This window comes from Alligator mississippiensis, chromosome 2 (genome assembly GCF_030867095.1).
Source record: "Alligator mississippiensis isolate rAllMis1 chromosome 2, rAllMis1, whole genome shotgun sequence".
Classification (NCBI taxonomy): domain Eukaryota; kingdom Metazoa; phylum Chordata; order Crocodylia; family Alligatoridae; genus Alligator; species Alligator mississippiensis.
Window position 1 is genome coordinate 182976070 of NC_081825.1, and position 13906 is coordinate 182989975.

Below are 13906 nucleotides of genomic sequence, written 5' to 3' on the forward strand. Positions count from 1 at the left end.
GGCCTGGCAGGGTACATAAGGAGGGGAAGCTGTGCCCCACACTTCCTCTCCTTGCCTCAGGGGCGGGGGGTGATTCCAGTGCTATAGTTGCAGAGCCACAGGATATGCAGCCCACTTTCATTTAGCACATTTGTTTCCTTAATGCAGCAGCAAGTTGTATGTTGCTCGTTGAGTTTGCTGGTACCAGCTTCCTCTGACTGTTGCCTTGAGCAGCGATTCTCAACCTTTTTGGACTCGAGATCCACCCCCGCCCCTTCTGACCTGCCCCCCTCAGCCCTGATGGTGCCCCTCACTCATAGATCTGCAGCTCCCTGGCTCTGGCAGTGCCCTTCACTCCCAACCCACAGTAGGAGGGGGTGTGGGGCAGGAGTGGCATGGCCTGGCTGCTGCCACTCTCCTCAGGCCACCTTCACTGCCCTCCACCCCACCTCCCCTTCAGTGGTGGGAGGCAGTAAGGGCAGCACCCAATCTGTTACTCCTCCTATTGCTGGTGGCATGGCTGGCGTGGGGGTCCTGGTGGTGGCAGTCCTGCTGCCCCACTCTGCCCTCCCATGCTGGGTTTTGCTGGGCAGTCTGTAGCTGTGTGCCTGCTATGGGCACAGAAATCAGGGGGTGGAGGCATGTCAGGCAGCCTGCAAAGCTGCCGGCAGGTGCAGGCCAGGGCTACTTGAGTCAGCTGACTCAGGGAGCAGCCAGGTGAGGCTAGCTGCTCTCCACTGCTGCCTGGCTGCCACATGCATGTGTGCATGCACATGGTGCCCCTTGCCATATCAGCCTGCTCTTGCCCCTCCAGCCCCAAGCAGTCCTTTGCAGACTGGAACTCTGCCAGCCTGCAAGGGGAAACCTGTGGTTTCCCATGTTTTTCTTCAAAAGAGAAAATCCTGTGTTTTTCTGTGAACCTGGTGGTGGCAGTGACAGCAGGCTCAGTCCAGGCTTGGGCTGCCCCAGCTGACCTCAAGAGATCACAATCGTGCCAGATCCACAGCCCCCATGGACTCCCTGAAACCTGATCTCGGCTCCCCAGTTGAGAACCGCTGGCCTAGAGTATTAACTAATAACACTGAGCTACTGACTGGCTTCCCCAGGAGTGGCTGGGCTGGCTGTGGTGCCACTTCAAGGCAGAGTGTCACGTGGTTATATCCCAGGAAGTTGTATGCTTGCCAGCATCTCAAATGGCTTCTCTTGCAGTGGAGAGGGCTTCCTTTCCCTTTGGGAGTGACCTGCATAACTACTGCTACCTTTGCAATGGGAGGGGCCGGGGGAAGTATTAAATAACTTTCTGGTGTGTCAGTGTAAACAGCTGATTGTTGAGCTCTGACTCGCCCTGTGCCTGGCAGCGTTCACACAGGGTGTTGGCACTCACCTGTGTATCAGTTCAGTTCTGCACTTGGCTTTTATTTCTGATTTTTTTTTTTTTCCAGTTGCTTGACTACATGGGGCTCCCAGTGGCATCTAACTGCTTGTGAAGATTGAATCCCAATTGCCTCTGCTCATTTTCCTATTGCATAGGTCTCATTCTGCCACAGCCTCATTTGCATCAGCTTTCATCCCCCTCACACTGTCATCAGAGTCTGCTAACAGAAAGTGTGCCTTCTCTTCTGGAGTAATCCCATTTGGCTGGGACTGTGGGCTCTTCATTGCTCTATGCCTGCTCTGAGGGTGCCTATGTATTGCTATTGTTATATTAAGCTTCCCACAGTCGCTGCCACTCAATCAACCCAATATCTGGCCTGCTGGTTGCTTGATCTTCCATAAATGGGAAGGATGGTAGGAGTGAAGGCGATTCAGTTTATTTTGAGGTGAAAGGAAGTAAAATAGATCTTCTACTCGTGGTCCTTTTTGAGGGCAAAGAATCGTAGAAAACTAAGATTGGAAGGGATCTCAGGAGGTCAGCTAGTTCAGTGTTTCTCTACCCATGGGTCCCAACACAAAAGTGGGTCACAAGAATATATGAAAGGGTCGTGAACAAACGACCCTTTAAAATGGATTCTCCTTTAAAAGAGAAAAATGTGGGAAACCATCACTTTTTCCTTTCAGGTGGCTTGGGGGTGGCAAGACCGCCCCCTGCCCCCCACAACACACACACACACTGCAGGGCTAGGGCCTGGGGGCAGGGGAAAGCAGGTCAGGAGTGAGGGGCATTGGGTCAGGACTGGTCATCGATGTTTACAAATGGGTCCTGGTACAAAAATGCTTGGGAACTGCTGATCTAGTCCATCCCCAACTAGATCATTCCATGTAGGGCTTTGGGGAGCCAGACCTTAAAAACCAAGGATGGAGAGTCCACCACCTCTCTAGGTAACCTGTTCCAGTGCTTTACCACCCTTCTAGTGAGAGAGGTTTTTCCTAATATCTGACCTAAACCTCCCTTGCTGCAACTTGAAACCATTGCTCCTTGTTCTGTTGTCTTCCTCCACTGACAACAGTCTAGCTCCATCCTCTTTGGACCCCACTTCAGGTAGTTGAAGGCTGCTATTAAATCCCTCTCTTCAGTCTTCTCTTCTCCAGACTAAATAAGCCCAGTTCCCTCACCCTGCTCAGAAATCATGTGTCCCAGCCCTTTTAACCATTTTCATTGTCTTCTGCTGGACTCTTTCCAAATTGTCTGCAGTGTCTACAGATTTCTCTACAATCTGTGTAGCAAGATGATCCTGAAGTTTTTGAACTTCCCCCTGATCTGTTACTGAAGGGCCCTTTTGTGATCACAGACAAAGCCACTCTGCAGGGTGGTGACAGGCCAGGTAGGCAAACCTCAGCATGAGTTACTTCCCAGTAAGGTGCAGCGTGATGAATGGATGCTTTGTCTCTGAAAGGAGGTACGTGCTGATATACCCGTATGTGATGCTGCCTTCCCTCCTTCACCAGCATTGAATAAACTCTTCTAGTGTGAGATGCATATGCACTGCTGGCTCACCCATCCACATAAAGTCAAGACCTGGTCCATATTACACATTCACTGAAACCTGGGGGCTTGTCCCGTGTCCAGCTCACGAGTTTGCAGTGGTGCTGCCTATGCTGAAAGGCAGATAGGCAAAACCACTATGTAAATAGCTGGCTTGGAGTTGGATTGACCCGCACCAAGGCATGCTGCAGTTCACCCTATGAATATGCAAAGTCTTGAACTGGTGCAGCTAATGCCAGTGATTGAAATCTATTGTGTATGTTTTAGGAAACTGGGGAATGGAGGAAATGGTGGGAGAAGGGGCCTCAGATTTTTTAAGGATGTATCAGAAGCAATTTAACTTTGTCTCAAAGAGGTTGGGAGTCTCTTTCCAGGATACTGGGATTTTTTTTTAATAGAACATTGCAGAGACATTTTCAGAGTAGCAGAGAACATTTTAAAATATGGAGCCTGAGGAGAGGCAACAATGCAGTTGAGTTTTTAATCACCCCCAAGTAGGGCAATGCCTTCCTACCCCTCATGTGTATGATGAGGCTGAGGGAAGGGAAGAGGCTGTAACCCAGCATGGTAGGAGTGAAGTTTAAATTATTTTTGCCTTTCAGTCCAAAAGAGATTAGATTCTGTCAGTCTGAAGCCGTTCTTTTTTTTTTTTTTTTTTTGAATTGTCAAGACTAATTAGGCTAGAAAATGAAGACATAGTACTTTCTAGCTCCAGGGACCCATGATAGGCAGCGCTGGTTTGAGTTGGGATAGGAGAAGAGTGGGAAGGGTGGATGAAAGCTGAAATGAAATGGAATCTCTGCCTCGCTCTTCCTCTACCATCACCTCCTTCACCCAACAGGACTGAGTCTGCTTCTGCTATGCAGCTTGTGTGACAGTAATCCAAGGCAGAGCTCTGACATGCTTGATCAGTGCTAAGCAGCCTTCCTTGTGAGGGCTTGAGGCATCTAATAAAGCATCTGCTGAAGTGCATCAGACATCATCTGCTGAAGTGATCTTGGGTTCACAAAAGCTTATGCTCTCTCTGTGTATATTATGTAGTTTATAGATGTCCATATCTACCTTGCCTTCTGACTGACTTCAGACTAACATGGCTAACTACTTCTTTCTTGGGGCATATGCCATTGCTAGGTGTATCCCTAAATGGGCTTGGAACTCCTTGAGGGTAGTAGTAAATTCTCAGTGCTTTTAGGCTCTGTTACTGCCAAATATTTTTCAGGCCTCAATCCTTACAACATCCCTGTGCAGGAGAGTAGGATAATTCCTTTCTCACAGGTGTTGAATTTGAGGTGACTCTTGCTTAGGGTTAGAAATTAAAAGGCTCTGTCTTGCAGACGTGAGCTAGCAATGATTCTTTCACCCAGGAGACTGTGGGCTATGACTAAGTGAAAGCGAGCCCAGAACTTGTGGAAGGGAGATACCAGACTTCTTGTTATATGGTAGGGGACCCACTACACAGGCAGGGTCAAGAAGCACTGCACTAAGCCATGCCAAAACAAACTGATGAGCACCTTTTTCTTTGGCTGCTTTTACTGGGGCACTGCTCTTGACATTAAGAGGGTCGGTGGGAACTGCTGTAGAGCAGAGGAAGAACTAGCCTCCAAAGTGGGTCATTTTGGGGAAAGCTCTGCCCTGGAGAGCCTGGCTACTTCCATGCTAAAGGAGCCTGACTCCATTTCAGGCAGTGACATGGAGATAAATGGTGTCAGAACAGATCTAGAAACTGTTTGGGGTAGAAGTATTACCTTCCCATTTCCAAACACTGCAGTGTGTGTTAGCTAATCTCTAGCCGAACACTGGATCTCCCTTCCTGCTATAGACAGGCTTCTAATAGGGCAGGGCTTGTGTAGCCAGATCTCAGCTAATTTTGGCTTCTTCCACTGTTCCAAAAAGTGACTTACAAAATCTGATGGGAAAAATTAAACTCAGCTTGCGATGTGTTCGGCATGCAGCGAGCCAAAAGGAAGGCAAATTACTTAGGGGCCTTTTGGAGGCTAGGGGTAGGGCAAGGTGGCTGGACGAGAGTTGGAGAACAAACAGCAGTGTGTGATAATTAGCTGCAATAATTACACAGGGGCATTGAATGAATGAGTGCTAGATATGAATCGCATCCCATTTAGAGTACAATGTGTTTTTTGAGCTCTTCATTCATGAGAAGCCCCACTGTAGAATTTGAGGGCCCCTTATGGTTTCATAGATGTTAGGGGCTGGAAGGGACCTTACAGCTCATCAGGTCCAGCTCCATGCACTTGGGCAGGAAAGACTGCCAGGGTCAGATGGCCTCAGCAAGATGGGTGTCAAGGTGCTTTTTGAAGATGCCCTTAGAAACTGACTGAGATGGTCTCTAAGCAGAATGGACTTGATAGGTGAAATAAATGCATATGTGCAAAGCATGCACGAGTCAGGCTGCAGCGAGGCTGAGGTGCCTGAGCTCTGTAGTGATGGGAGCACATGGAAATACCTAGGCAGGAGCCGGGGTACCTAATATCTCTCCTGGAGGGTGCACACTGCAGCAGCAGTGAAGAGGTTAATTTTAACTAATACCCAGGGATTTTGTATGTGTTTGACAAACAAGGCAGCCTTAGAATTATGGACTTAAACTAGATGCGCGCATTTGAGTTTGAATACAAAGGAGGTCATTGTTTTGGCGATAGAAGGTGCAAATGAAGAATAATTTATTACACAGGCTTGGCTTTCTCGCTCACTCTGCAATAATATACCAACAGGCACCCCTCTGTTCTGCTGAGGGTGATGTCTCCCAGCCTCTACCCCTTCCCCCAAGCACCTAGTTACTTGTTATGATCTGTCACCAATAAGTTGGAAGGTCTGTCGCAGGGAAGGAGAGTGGAGGGGGTGTTAATTTAGCTGCCCCTTCCTCCTTCCAGCTTCATCAGATGCTGTTTTCCCAGGTCACTCTAGCGTGGCACCTACTGTGGTGCTGAATTGGTCGTCCCTCGTCCTGGTCTCTCCCAGCAGACAATGGAGTACGATGCGAGTCAGGCCTGCCCGGTTTGAAAGCAAGGGCGTGGAATGGCATAAAGGTTCATTATTTGCTCATGGAGCCTTCCAGGCGGGGGGTGGGGGCATGCTATGAACCCCCTACTTACAGATACAAATGCTCTTTTTAAGGAAGAGTCTTATAAGTAAAAGTTGTTCCCTTCCCTTGCTCACGCTCCCTCCTCAGCTAGACCCTGAGTGTAAACCATGTGGAAGGAGGGCAATATTCTTTGGCCTTTTGAAGTTTAATTAGATTTTACTTGATGTAAAACTCTGTCCTTTGCTGAATTCCCCTCCCAGCCACCAGGCACTCATCTCTGGCAGAAGGACAGTTAAGCAGCTAGTCTTCCTCCCTTCACCTTCCCTGTCTTGTCTGTAAAGCTGCTCCCGGCTGAGCCAGAGTTCACCGTGTTCTACCCAGCGCCTCGGATTTTGAATGACCAGCTCAAAATCCAAAGAGGATGATTGATTTGTATTGCCACATGTAGAAGGATCCTCAGTGAGGTGCTGGGTGCCAGGTTCACCTGCCAGGACTTGCAAACTATGCATAGTTTACAATCTAATTTGCTCCATGCTGTAACCACTTACAATAGGGGGTGCATTGTTTCTGTATTTTGTTTTTAAAGCGAGATGGTAGGAGAGAGCTACTTGGATTTTCAGAATGCAAAGTCCCTGTTTTTGTTTGTGGGTGTGTGTAATATTGAAGACACGCTAACTGATTCATCTACCAATGCAGCATCCTAGAGTTAGTAAGGGCCCTCGCAGACTATTTCCTCTGATCCCTTGCACTAGGGTTGCCAACTCTGACTGAAGCTATTCCGGGAGATTTCCCCCCCCCCCCCCCCCCAATGATGTAATGCAGCATCAAAATATCCTATTAAAATCTCCCAGATGGCTTTCAGTAGTCACCGGGAGATCGATGCCTATTCTGGTAGACTCCCAGCCAATCCGGGAGTGTTGGCAACCCTACCTTGCCCAGATGCAGGATGTGCTGGTTTTCAACCATTCCAGAGCAGTTACCTCTTCTTGAGCCTCTCTAATGAGGAGAGTCCACAGGTTGCCCTGGCAGTTTGGCTTTACAAATGGACACAATTAGGAACTTTGTTTAAAACGTGTTATCTGGTGGCTGGCTAGTCCAGGGCAGCATGGTTTTAAATATAACACCCCTTAGAGGCCTTGTTTGGGGTAGGCATGTCATCTTCTGCAGGCCTGCAAGCAGAAATATCTGGTTCAGGTTTCCAGGTGTATAAAGCCCAAGCTGACTTGCCTGGCTGGAGATAGGATTAGCAAGTGGAGCTAGAACAGGGGACACAGGCAAAACCATATGTTCCACTGCTCTTAGAGGATAGACAAGGTCTCTCTCCACTGAGTGAGGTAGACTCCTCAAGTGTCTCAGCAACAAGAGCTGGGAGTGCTGAAACAATGAGAGGTTAAAATGGGGTAGGGCTGTACCAGAACAAGGCACAAACCCAGGTTGGCTAACTTGGGCCATGGGTTTCCCTGGTTAACCATGCAGTGAAGACATCCCTTGGGTGTCTTTTGAATTTCGCTTCTGTGGTCTCACTAAAAGCAGTCAGGTAACCTCCCCTTTCTGTTTTTTAGCAGAACCGGTTGCTCAGAGCCTTGGGGGAGAAAGTGCTTCTTGTGAAAAGAAAGGTATTTGCTGCTTTTCAGAAAAGAAAAGATAAAATAGACAAGCAAACATCAAAAAATGGTAATTCTCTCCTATAAGCAAAATTTAAGCCCAAGGCCAAATGAGGCAACAACACTTTTTTTCCTCTTCTTTTTACAAGCAATGGGCCCATGGAGGAATTCTCTCATTCTTCTCTTGCTTAAAAAAATGTTCTTTCTTCCATGCTGAACACTTTCTGGCTGCTAGTCACCATTATTGCCTCCATTTCCCCTACCCCCTCTTTCTTTTTTAGAGGAAGAAGTAAGTATGGAAGTAAGTTTAGTTTTGGGGGATGAAATACCCAGAGAATTACAGCTGAGGTGTTGAAAGCTTTAGAGGTTTAATTCCCATTAAAATGAATGAAGAATAAGCATCTAGACTGCTTTGGAAGCACTGGAAATCACAGTTTAGATAGTTTTGGCAAACATAAGAAAAGCTGGGTGGTAATTTACATCATGTCTGCCCAGTGTGCGGCCCTCTGGGAAATGGGGGAAATGCAGGCAGTCCTTGGACTTATGACACAATGGGTTCCTGAAAACTGCATCTTAAGTCGAAACATTGTAACTTGGAACCAATTTTCTCATAAGAAACAATATTATAAATGGGGGATTGGTTCCTGAACCAAGGCCTGATACCCTGTTTTCACCAAAAATAACCCAGAATTTTGTACTCAATCAATTGTGGATGAGTAATGTAGCTACATTAATGTATTTATATTGTAAATAGCAATCATATTGATTTGGAAGGACTTCTTTGAGGTGACTTTGCTAGACTTTTTGAAGAGCTCTTGGTTGGACTTTTTGAAGGGTTCTTGGCTGGAGTCTTCTCAGGAGTCTTGGCTGCAGGTTTTTCTGGAGTCTTGTCTGCTTTCTTAAAGAAAGTGTCCAAGGAAGTTTGGACAGATGTTCTCCAGGGAGATAAGTGACACAGCAAACTTATTCGCTGGTGTGGCATCGCATCGGATCAAGCGTTGTAAAGTCGAAACTGGTGTCATAAAGTTGAAACAGGGTGTCAATCTATAAACGTTGTAACTCAAAACGTTGTGAGTCAAGAACTGCCTGTACCCATTTTTGTAAAACACTTTGAGATTCTAGGATGGAAGGGATGTACATAAAAGTAGGTTGCTGGTTGTAGGGGTTGTCTAAAAGCACAGACTTAGCTTTTGGGTTGAGCTTAGTTAAATTAGTCTAGCCCCTTTAGTCTATTTTGCTTTAACATCACTTGCTTTCTTTTTAAACTGAATTTAACTGTGGCTGTAACAAAGGGCTTGCACCAGGTTCAGCAAACTGGTCAGACCAGTGTAAGTTCTGTGCAGGGACTGGGCCTGTACAGAAGGGCAGCAACAGGGACAGCAGCTGTAGTGTGTCCTAACCCTGTGATCTGTCCTGCCTGTAGATGCGGGGGTGATTTCCATTGCCCCATTAACAGCCCACTAAAGCCTGGTAACCAAAGAGCTGTTCTTTTGTTCCCTGGACCTAAAATAATAACTAGACCAGCCAAGGAAGTCAGGCCTTTACTCCAAATTGTTACTAATGCCCAAGAGGCATCTCTGATTGGATGTATCATTTATAAAGTCCTGTTCTGGTTAGAGAAAGAAGCCAGAGCAGAAATGCTTCATCCCAATGTGTCTTCAATGACACCACTACCATTTTTTTTACCATGAGTAACTAATTAATTGGCCTGCAGTATAAGATTTATGCAGAACTCCAATAAATACTTGCTAAGTTTTATAAAGTTACATTCTAGCCTTGAAAACTTTGGTGCCATTTTTTTAAAGCCAGGGTAGAGAACAAATCATTGTGTTTCTCAGTGTCATAGATTTTTTTAGGTCAGAGGGAACCATTATGATTAGTCAGGATGACCCACCTGCATCACAACAGCAGCCCTCTCATTTCATCCAGTTAAATCGCATGTCAAACCAAATAGCTTGTAGCTCAAGTAAAGCATATCGCTTGTGGGGTAGTTGAATGTCTTTCTTCAAGAAAAGAAGAAAAAAATCTTAATTGAAAGACTCTCTTGTGTGGGGGAGCAGGTGATAGTAGATTCTCCGGTGTCCGTTGGATTGTTTTAAAATTGGACTCCTACATCAGAGAGCTTCCTTCATCTTATGCTAATGAGACTGAGAACTTTATTGTGTGTGGTTGGAACTTTAAATTCCATTTTAATAAAGGTAAACCACCTGCCTAATGAGGGAATTATTTAAATCGAAGCAATTTAAGCATAACAGCTGATTATTTTTTTTTTTTAAGGTGGGGAACCCTGTTGAGTTGCATTCAGTTGAGGTTTTGGAAGAAGCAGTCTGAAAATTTGCTCCTTTGGGCTTTTACTAGTTTAGACTAAAAATTTATACTGAAATAAATAACAGCTTTTTTTAAAATGCTGCTATTGCCATGGCATCTCATTTGAGTTTTATTGCTAAAGGCAAAACCCCAAAAACTTGCAGATGAAGTTCCTGGTTCTGCAAGTACTTGCAAGAAGTTAGATATGTGTATGAATAGCAACACTCATTGTAGGTGGGCCAATTTGGCCACTCAGAATGAATCCCTCTGCCTAATTGTTTTTAGTGATAAGAGCTACCTGTATCCCTCAAATGCATTCTCTTAGTGGAACCAGTCTTTGTTTCTGGAGGTAGGAAAACTGCCTCCATGTCTAACCATTTAAACCTATTTTTCCAAAGCAGTTAAGTGAGGTAGCAACACAAGTCCCATTGACCTGGATGCAGACAGAAAGCTGCAACATGGTGCAAGCATTTCAGCTTTCCGGGCTTATGGAAGTTCATTATCATCTATAGCCCATTAGGTTCAGATACAACATGGGCTGTTTACTTTATTGATCATGTGTGTTGGATTTGTAGTGATCTCACAGTAAGGAGGTTAATGAGACTTTAGGCTTTTCTTTTTCTCTATATATTAGCATTTAAGATCTTGAAGCTTCTTAGCCAGAAAAGCTTTTGGCGCAATCTCAGATTCTACCACCAATTAAGAAAGCAATTAAAGAAATGGTTCAAAACATCTATGTGAATAATTTAAGACCTATAAAATTGGCAGGGATTACTGGATTAACAATGGATTAATCAGATTTAAGCAAACATGATTTAAATGTTTTGATTTTTTTTTAATGTGATTTTTTTTTTTTAATTTATTTTAACGTACCCTATTGACTAGTGATGGATACTGTCGTGCCTACAAATGAATGTTATGCTGGCATGCCATGGCCAAAGAAGGGAAATACTGCAAAAAGATATTGCTTATGTTCATTTTGGCTCTAGCTGTGGCAGAGTTGGGAGCCTTAGTGTGGATGGTAGGGCAATGTGAAGCAGCTCCATTTTGTTTCGACTTGCATTTCCTCATTTCAAAGGGATAGTGTTTTGTTTCATTGTTTCATTTCATTTCAAAGCACTGTCCTGTTTGGTTTAGTTGAAACTGTTTCGCTGTTTCAACGTTTCACCCATAAACTATAATGGAGAATCATGAAAATGCCTAAAACCTTGTCATTTCTTGCCTGATTCAGATGAAAATTGCAGGGCCGGTAGCCCCTTCTGAGAGCATGAAGCCTGCCAAGTTTCAAGGAGATGGGTACAGAGGTTTCTGGAAAACTGCACCTCAAACTGTTCAAAGCTAAACTCCTGATACTTGCTGGCAGTGGCAGCCTCTTCTCATCTGGTGTGCAAATCTGGGGGCCTGTGCCCACGGGAGGGCTGCAGGGCCATGCCAGACTCCTCCTAGGGGTGCAAGCACCTGGATCTGCACACTGGATGATAGGAGGTTGCTTCTGCTGCCAGAGACTGGCAGCAGCATCAGTCATCCCCTGTGCTGGGTGCAGGCTATGCCCAGTGTCAGTCCTAGGCGGCAGCAGCAGCCTCCTGTCATCCGGTGCGCAGATGCGGGGACCCGCACCCCCAGGAGGAGTCCGGCACAGTCCCACAGCCTTCTCAGGGGTAGATGCAGATAGGAGATAGGTGCAGAGGTTTCCTTCTGGGCTGCAGGGTCATTCTGTAACATTTGCTTCTGAGAGAGGGCCTGCACACAACAGTGTGCCCTGGGGATATGTTTCCACTTACTAAACACGATTATGTAGAGAGCATAAGCGTTTGTGAACTTGAGCTCACCTCATATGCTGTGAGCTCAAGTTCACAAAAGCTTGTGCTCTCCATGTATCCTATTTAGTTGGTCTGTAAGGTGCATATCTATTGCCCTGACTTCAGACTAACATGGCTAACTACCTCTCTGCCTCTACTGCCACTCACTTAGGTGACTAGTATCCAGGTTAGCCCCAGCCTGGGTGTGGGCAGCTAGAGTACAGATGCTCTCATTACTTTGTTCTCACTAGCATCCTTGTAGTTACACAACTAGCTCTGAAAAGACTTTGGAGGACTCTCAGCACCCAAGCACTTCGAGGGGAGATGTAAGCTTATCCCTAGCATCAGAGGCTGGGACTTCACTAGTTGTGGTGTTTCTTTTAACAGAAGTAACCTGCTCCTGAGATTTGCCCTGCACAGCATTAGCGGCAAACTGCTGTAGTCAAAGCCTTTGCTGAGGTGGGGAAGATAGTAGCCATTGACAAATAGGGTGGGGAACTGTCTGCTTCCTAGTCTTATGTCACTTACCTATTGGCACGCTGCCAGTGACACCAGTCTCTGCCAGCTTGTTTCAACTTCCAGGCAGTCACTACCTTTTGTACTTTCTTCTGGGCTGCATCTCACACTTGGGGCAGTTTCTCATGAACACTCCCACAACTGCTTTGCTGTGCTCCTTAAAATACCCCTTTGCCATAATATCTTCCAAAACCATGATGACATCTGGGAAGCAGGAATGCTGAGACTGGTCATTGAGGTGGACGCTCATCTTTTCCTCCTGGTTCCTTCGTCCCATCCTCTCTTCCTCCCCATCCCTCTATTGTCTTTTATGTTGGACTGTAAACGTTGGTGGGGGGCAGGGGGATCACTTTTTATTGTATTTTCATATTTGTACAGCTCCTAAGTAAGGTTCTGGTAGGTGACTGAGGCTCTGGGGAGCTGCTGCAATACAGATAATAAACAAAGAGCTGTCTTTTCTGGACTCCCCCCTGTCCACAACACCATACACACCCACCACGCTACTCTCCTGAATGCTCAGCCAGGCTTGAAATCCTGAGGCATGCATGCATCATCTGTCCCTGAATGGAAGTGCATAGTTGTACCATTGAGTGGTTGGACCAGTTTTAAAGATTTGTGTAGTAATTAACAGGGAGCACAAAGAAGAATAAAGCCAAGGGAGGGGGAGATTTATCTTTCTGGGAAGGCAACTGTGTAATCCCAATCACCTCTCCGGGGGATGCTGCTTTTAAGGATGTGTGTAATGAGTAAGTGTCTCAGAGGATTATCTAGGAAGAAAGCAACACAGCTGAGCAAGATAAAGAGGTTTGCTTTGCCTGTGATCTGAGGGCTTTAGAAAACCAGACCTGTTTGATTCGGTTTGATGTTTCCCAGCAACTTATAGTACCTGTTTCTTGGTGGGGGTTATGGGCTTTTATCCAAGCGAGGCCTGGTTTAAATAGAGGTGCTCATGAACCTTTCTGGCTTCCCAGACCCTCATTCTTACTGGGGGAAGGGTGGTGATGTAGGCTGCAGCTAGGGAAGCATGGGCTCCAGCACTTAAAAACATTTGGAGATAAAACCCAATGTATTTGTGAAAGGATTAATGGATGTTGTAGCCCAGCTGTTTAGCTTGTGGGCTACTGGAGAGGGAAAGAGAAATCCTCAACAGAAGGGGGAGAAGGGGAAGAGATCTGGTGGGACGTATTATGGAGCAGGTGAAATCTGGATCAGTGTAGGAACTGCTGGGTGAGAGTCTATGGCCTGCGTTCTGCAGAAGAGCAGATGAAGAGATCGTAATGGTCCATTCTGGTCTTCAAACCTCTAAGTCTGCAAGACGTCCTGTGCAGTTCTTTAATGGGCTATTCTCGGGAGAGGGGAAGAGAAAAGAACAGGAGTACAAAATATGTTGAATGTCTCCATGCAACTTCTTTTCTAAAGTGTCATTCTCTTTCTTCCACCCTCCAAAGTCAGGATATTTTCTCTTCTGTTTTCATTTTGTTTAATTTGTGGGATATTTCCCAAGTAAAATTATACAAAAGTAGGGCTGCAAGAGACCATCTAGTCCAACTCCCTGCTCAAGGCAGGATCATGCCTATCCCGACCATCCTGTACAAGTGTTTGTCTAACCCAGGAATGGCCAACATGCAATACAGGTGCAACAGGTGGCACAGGCAGCTTTGGTGTGAGTGGCACATGACAGATCGGGGGGGAGCAGGGAGCTGAGTAGCAGACAGGGCAAGGAGCAGAAAGCAAAGCAGTT

The 13906-nt window shown here is 46.0% G+C and overlaps 1 protein-coding gene across 7 annotated transcripts in view; it reads left to right on the forward strand.

Moving 5' to 3' along the window:
* The window catches only part of RASSF7 (Ras association domain family member 7), a 101763-nt gene that overhangs the window by 28316 nt on the left and 59541 nt on the right, over nucleotides 1–13906 (forward strand). The gene's annotated exons all lie outside the window — the stretch shown is intronic.